A 7788-nucleotide genomic window follows, 5' to 3' on the forward strand; every position below is an offset into this window, starting at 1 on the left:
CGTCGCGTGATAGAAATATGGCACCTGTGAACCGCGCCATCAGCCTTTTGTTATCTTCAGCGAAAGACTGCATGTCAGTTTGTGTAAAGAAACAAAAAGATGCTCTGAGAAGCTTCTGACTCTGAAGGTAGCTCTTCTGCTGGCCCTGACATCTCTCAAGCGAGTAGGAGATCTACAAGCTCTCTCTGTTTCCCCTTCCTGCCTTGACTTTGCCCCTGGATTGGCCAAGGCCTTCCTGTATCCTATGCCGGATTATATTCCTAAGGTGCCTACATCGGTTGCCCACCCTGTGGTGTTGCAGGCTTTCTGCCCTCCTCCATTCCCCACAATGGAACAAGAGAGAATGCACCTGCTATGTCCAGTAAGGGCTCTCTGTACTTACGTCCACCGCTCCGGCCAGTGGCGTAAGTCGGAGCAGCTGGTGGTCTGCTTTGGCGGCAACAGTAGAGGTGATGCTGTGTTGAAGCAGCACATCTCTAATTGGATAGTGGAAGCAATCTCTATTGCTTATTAGGCGCATGGTCTCGCTATGCCTCTGAGCATAAGGGCTCATTCCACTAGGGCGGTCGCCTCCGCGAAGGCTTTGTCCACAGTGGTATCCTTACAGGATGTGTGTGCTGCTGCAGGGTGGTCTACGCCACACACATTCATTCAATATTACAGTCTGGATATTCATTCCACCCCGGGCTCAAGTGCCTTGCAGTGACCCTCAAGCTCGGGTCTTTTTGAACAGGCCGTACCCTCAGTATGACGGAGTAGGTATTCTCGTTCCCATAGTGTTATGCTAAATGCAATGTCGAAGTTCCCTTTGAAATGGAACGTCTGGGTTACACATGTAACCCTGTTCCCTGAGAAGGGAACAAGACGTTGCGTAGCTTTGTCATACCAGGGCAGGCCTGTGAATTGCGTCTTTGTTTCAGATAATAGAGGCTGAAGGCACGGTTCACAGGTGCCATATTTATATCATGCGACGCACTTAATTTCCACGTCAGCTGATCATGGCAGGCCTATAAATAGGCATGATTTTACACAAGCTTCAGATGCCGGTCACGCGCGAGAGGAGCTCCCATAGTGTTATAGTAAATGCAACGTTTCGTTCCCTTCTCAGGGAACAGGGTTACATGTGTAACCCAGACGTTTCCAAGCGCGTCAGTAAAAACACAACGAGGTTGTAGTAGATGAGAATTTGAGGAAACCACCTGAAGCATTCATTGTATTGAACTATTTCAATTGCTTTTGTTTGATTTGTTCATTGCAAACAGCTGAAAGTCTGTTAATTTTGACAATAAACCTGATTTGGAATGGAGGGTTGAATAATTTTAATTGTAATTGTATTCATCTGTGACTGGTCGAGTGGTGGAACCAGTGGCACTGAGCATGCATTTACGGTGCCACTGAGGCTTGTTACTGTTGAGTCTTGTGGAGGTGCTGTATGCTTAATTCAATGAAACACCAGATAAGATGGGTGTCTGCTTGGCAAACTCCAGTGAAAAGTCTGTGATGTGGTGGGCTCCAAAGTAGGTTTTATCTATTGACAGTGCAAGGATGGTAAAGGAGAGACAGAAGGTTAGCTAGGCGTTTATGTAATCCCTAATGACTTGGTACTTATAATTAACATCTTAACATGTGTATAATTGTATCTGCAACCACCTAGCAACCACCTAGCAGCACTATCGTAACTACATTTTAAGCTCCACAATCACTCTGTATTTTCTTCAGAAAATGCACAATAGAGAGAGGTTTAGTTTGTATGGTACATATCACTAATTGGTTATGACAGGTCTAGGTCAAAGGTCATCATCAATTATAATTATCTTGGCAGGTCAAAGGTCATCATCATCAATTATAATTATGTTCGCAGGTCATCATCAATTATAATTATGTTGAGAGTTATATAGCAAAGGTCATCACCAACGTCATTCTCTTGACAGGCATAGTTAATGATATATATTGTTACACATTCTTTCCCAAAGATTAATCATTGATCTTGACAGACATAGGTCAAAGGTCACCAACCGTCATTGATTTTGACAGGCATAGTTAAAGATATATACCAGTAGTAAACTTTAAATCCAGTTCTGGTGCACTCCACACACCCACAACCACCCACCCACCCACACACACACACACACACACACACACACACACACACACACACACACCCACACAAGTTTGTTCACATATAATGTATTCATACATAGCATGGTCATGTGCATTCCACGCACACACACACACACATACATACTTAAGGCTGATGAAATAATAACTAATGAATTTCCAAACACATCCAACCAAAAATATGACACACACACACACACAGAAGATACCCCTGACCAATCAGAACAAAAGAAATTAAATTGCTCCACCCGGTGGGTGTTGGTATATACACCATAAATTTATAGAAGAAGAAGAAGAAGACCTCACAACACCCTCTTGATTTAAAATACTCTGTGCTTACAACAACGTGTATGAGCGTTCAACATGGCTGATGCTTGTCCTAATGCACCGATAAAAGCTCACTCTTTTTTGGGAAGATTAAAAAAAATTTAGAGCATGAAAGATTCAACATTGGGTAATGTCAAACCAATGTACAGCCGAATTTTTTTTCGATGCAGAAAAAGGAACCATTTTACTTTTCAAGTTCTCGGTCCTGGGTGACAGCCATTGGAGCAGTGCTACTGAGAGCGTAACTTTTAATGAGGGTGACTGGAAAATGTTCAGAAAATGGTGCAAGGATTTTGACTACATTGTTAGAATGGACTTCTTTTCCCTGGAGGCATACACCCTGACCAATCAGAACAAAGGACATCTGTTTAAATAATTAGGCCATAGGTACTTGATTATTATCAGTAGTAAACTATTAAAACTGGTTCCGGTGCAATCCTGCACACACAATTTCTTTTACATAGAATGCATTCATACATAGTATGGTCATATGCATTCCCATGCATATCCCCTGTTTAGGCTAACACGCTTAGATTTCTGGTGCAATCCCGCACACACACACACACACACACACACACACACACACACGACCCTGTCTATAAAAGGCTAACACTCTGGAGAGTTTGGAAAAAATCGGCAAAGGATCGAAAGACTTTCCAGACTCTATCCTTCAAAACTTCCAGACACCATGGATTTCTCAGCAGGTAAGAAGATGTATTTTAAACAATTAAAATAGTTAATTATGAATTGAAATAGAATATTTATGGAATTACCCATTTGATATTGATATTGATATAACCCTAACCCTAATCTTTGAGTACAACAATCATTATCCTTATCTGGTCATTATGTAATCTGGTACGATACTACATCTAAATTTTAATCTTCAATACACTTATATTACAGAGCATGACCGAGACTAAGCTCATCTGATTCTAGTGTCTAGAATCACCTTTTCAAACGAATGTGAGTCTACTAGGTAATGAAAATTTGTCTCTTAGATCTGTGTAGTGAGCTAAAAGGGAACTGTTATGTTACTAAAAGTATATTTTATTTGCTTTACTGTTTTTAGACAACAGCATTGTGAATATTTTTGACGACAAGTGTCCTGAGACATCCGCTCAAGACCTTTTGAATCTGAGCTCTGCTCGTAAGTCATAACATAAAATTATGAATGTTTCATGCTGTAAAGTCTTTCATACGCATTTATATTTTTGTTTGTGTCATATTTAGAAGTTGAGGGCATCGTGATTATCAGTGGTTATGATGGTGATATTTCAGGTGAGTTGACGTATATTTTACCTTCTATTTGCCCAACACAAAAAAGCTCTCTCACATGTTCTGTGACATATAGAGACGAGTGATGTCGTAAATGGTGGTGCTATAGAAGAACAAGAGGAAATCAACTCGGAAGCAGACATTCAACTCAACCTCGAATTAGAGGAGATCTTCACAGAATGGCATGAATTTTTCCAGGTAAAGACTGTTCCCTTTCAAAGGGAACTCCATGTTGCATTTAGCATAACACTATGGGGAGTGCCTCTCGAGCACGACTGGCATCGGAAGCTTGTGTAAAATCATCCCTATTTCTCTTTTAATTTATTTATTAATTTTCATGTGATTCATTTTCATGTGATTCATTTTCATGTGATTCATTTACTGATTTGCTTCTCTTTAAATCCAGTTTTAGACTGTGATATTACAAAGGTCTTTCCAGATTATTACTTGCCACACTATATGAGATAACTCCAATAAAATTGCCTGAATTCTGTAATATAATTTGTTCACCACGTTAGGTTTAAATCCTCTAAAAACAGATTCGCAATTGACTAACATTACTTTGTTCCAGTTCACATCCTTCAAAGCATTGGCATGTTTTGTTTACTCTCACAATCCCCCAAACACACACACACCCAAAGTCTCCATAAAACAAATACCCACAATAACCAAAAGTTGTCCACAATGTGAAAACAACTCGGAGAGTAAGCTGAACTAACCAAAAAATTTACCATGACAAAAAGTTCCAGTAAGAGATAGATAAGTCTGATAAACAGTCTGCGCACAATAACAAATATAATGTCCTTAACTTTTAAAGACTTGTAACAAATAATATAACAGTGTAGGATGTAAAGCCGAGGAAAAAACACTAATAAAATTAAATAAACAGAAACTCTATCCCAGTCAGAGCCTCAAAACAGAGAAGCACATTAATACAGAAGTAGATTTAAGAGGAGAGAGTCCACAAAATCTAGGCGAAGTAATGCAACGACAATATCTTCAATAAAAATCCAAATACTGTAGAGCTGGAAGGCCGAGTGCAAAAAATTTAAATAAAGGAAGAGTGAAAAAGACGAAGCTGTGTAGGTGATGCAGTTCACCCCGATATCAAGAGTTTAACACGGTCTAATGCTTCCTCCGCTGAAATAAAGTCCTTCTGAACACCGTTATATGTAATGCGAAGCCGGGCTGGGTGAAGTATTCCATAGCGAGCGCCCTCAATACCACGAAGTTGACGCCGAACCTCGTTAAATGCAGCCCGGGCCCAGGCTATCTTGGCTGTGTAGTCAGGGAAAACGGAGATGGTCTAATCCATCACTTTAATCCGCTGGAGCTCTCTCGAACAGTGTAAAATGTCAACACTATAAGTCAAAATCTATTGTATGACCGAAAACATACAATAAAATTTAAAAAATGAAAAGGGTTGGCGGGACCAAGATTGCGTTTGCCTTGTTTATTCTCCAAACGGAGCACCTTTTATATATACACAGTGGTTTCACTCTTCAGAAGCCGGCCAGACCAAAATAATAAACAAAAATACCCTCTAACTTTACCAAAGAAAACTAACTAAACTACAAGAAAAGAAAACAAAAATACCCCGTCTTGCCTCACTCCCTAGCTAAGCCAAAACCAGGAGAAAAGAAGAATAAACACAAATGGCGCCGACTTCCTACAAACCACTACTTAACCATGCACTATTTACAGAGGTGACTATTAGTGCGTTAATTAACAAAATAATATATACATTTATACACAAGTGTATCACACGAATCGTAAAGGGGCAGAGCATAAACAAAGTCAAAACAGGCATAAGGTCATACACAGGCGAAAAGCACTTCTCTCTATACACAAAGCAATGGCAATGATCTGCCCTGGGATGGAGACTGACGAGGCTTAAGTACACTTCCGGAAACGTGCAGGCAACCAATCCTGTCCCACAAGGCCGGAGCCGTGGACAAGACATGATCATCCACTAGCAAGCCTGAACGTGATGCATGCAGTAGGCGTGGCCTAGAGAAGGGGGAAGAGACAAAAGAAACCCATCCCACCACCGACATAGACACAAATGGCACATAGAGCAAACAGAAATAGATTGGATAACATAACAGTAAGGCCACCGTGGCATTGATGGGCAAGGCCTATGCAGTAGTAGTCTTGCTTGTGGGTCACTGCAGACAATGACAGTGTTGCAGGCCTACCAAGCAGACCTGCTGAGTGAGCTCAACATATGGCGACATTCAGCCAGTTCCTTCCCTGTTGTGTCGAGTTCACCCGGGCATCCACGAGTGTAGCCCAGGCCAGCGCTAGTGCAAGGGAGACACAGAAGGTGAGTATGGCAGCCTGCCAACCTCCACATACTGCCAGGGGAACCAGGCAGCCACAGTCACGGCCTGCTACTTGGCCTGATCTGAGAATGGTCATAAAGGCCAAGCAGACAAAGAGGAGCGGTCCTGAGGGGCCGTGGAGGGATGTATCAGGGGACATGAGGTTGTTAGGGCAGTTAACCCCCAGTGCTACTGCAGGGCTTCCCCTAGCCAAGGTTGTCCCAGGTTTTCAGTGTTCTCTGGTCAGCGAGCTGTCACAGGGCAACGAAAATCTGATGCTTTCCCTCCAATAGAATGTCGATTAGTTAATGTCACTAAAAGACCATCTGGCAGCATAGAAACTACTGGCAAATAGGTCTCCATGGGTTCTGTCTAGCGTAGAAAAGGACTACCTGGTCCAGTTATGAGCTCGACCCCTCCCCCGGTTCAGAGGTGTGCTCACCACAGTAGTCAGCACAGAGCAGAGCCCGACATTAGTGCAGGAAGTAAGATCCATCTTGGACAAAGGGGCCATAGAACCTGTACCCCGTTCCCTGATGGAGGGAGGTTTTTACAGCCATTATTTCCTGGTCGGCAAAAAATAGAGTACGCAGACAATTTTACATCTGCATCATCTGAACGGTACTCTTCGGACATACAGGTACAAGATGCTGACGCCCAAACTTATTGTTCCACAGATTCAGTTTGAGGACTGGTTTGTGATGATAGATCTAAAAGGTGCATATTTCCACATAGAAATATCGCTAGCTTTATCCCCTCGCACCTTCACAAAGTGCATGGATGTCATTCTGGCTCCATTGTGACTCCAGGGCGTCCGTGTACTAAAGTAACTGGACGACTGGTTAATTCTAGCACGATCCAGGGAAGTGGTGGTTCAACACTGAGATGTTGTTCTCGCCCACATGAAGAGTTTGGGGCTCAGGTTGAACCTCAGAAAAGTATGCTTTCTCCAGTGCAGTGGACAACTTTTCTAGGGGTTATAAGGATTCTACAATGATGAGGGCGTTTCTCTCCCCAGCATGCATAGGGTCAATCCTATCAACACTGAGCAAGATAAAGTGGGATCTTGGCATCCCCTCCAGTCTCTATGGGAGACTATTGGAGCTTATGGGCAGACAACACCATACCATTGGGCATATTGCACAGGAGACCATTTCAGTGGTGGCTGAGAAGTTGGGGGTTTCGTCCGAGGATTACTCTGAGAGTAATCAGTGTCACGCAGCGATGCCTATGTGCTCTGAGAATTTGAGTGGCCTATAAATAGGCATGATTTTACACAAGCTTCAGATGCCGGTTACGCACGAGGGCACTCCCCATAGTGTTACACCTCACAGTGAACATAAAGTTGAATGTATGATATATATGGCGCAGGAACGACTGAAATGCAGTTCGGATACAGAGACTAAAAAAATGAGAACCGAAAATACTCCATTAACCATTATTATTATTATTATTATTATTATTATTATTATTATTATGATTTCTATTATGATGGAAACCAGAGTTCTTCAAATGGTCTGTTACATCATGAATCGTACACAACCCTGAACCCATGTTTAACTGATGCGATCAACCGGCTGAATGAAAATTTAATTCCGTCACACCAGGTTGTTAGTCAGAGACCTAATCAGATTCCAAATTACAATGTATCAAACACACCGGTGACACCGTACAACATATTTTCTGAATTAAATCAATGTCTGTTAGAGTTACAAAATAACCTAAATGAACACGGTCATTC

The sequence above is a fragment of the Ictalurus furcatus genome, chromosome 2 (genome assembly GCF_023375685.1).
Source record: "Ictalurus furcatus strain D&B chromosome 2, Billie_1.0, whole genome shotgun sequence".
Taxonomy (NCBI): domain Eukaryota; kingdom Metazoa; phylum Chordata; class Actinopteri; order Siluriformes; family Ictaluridae; genus Ictalurus; species Ictalurus furcatus.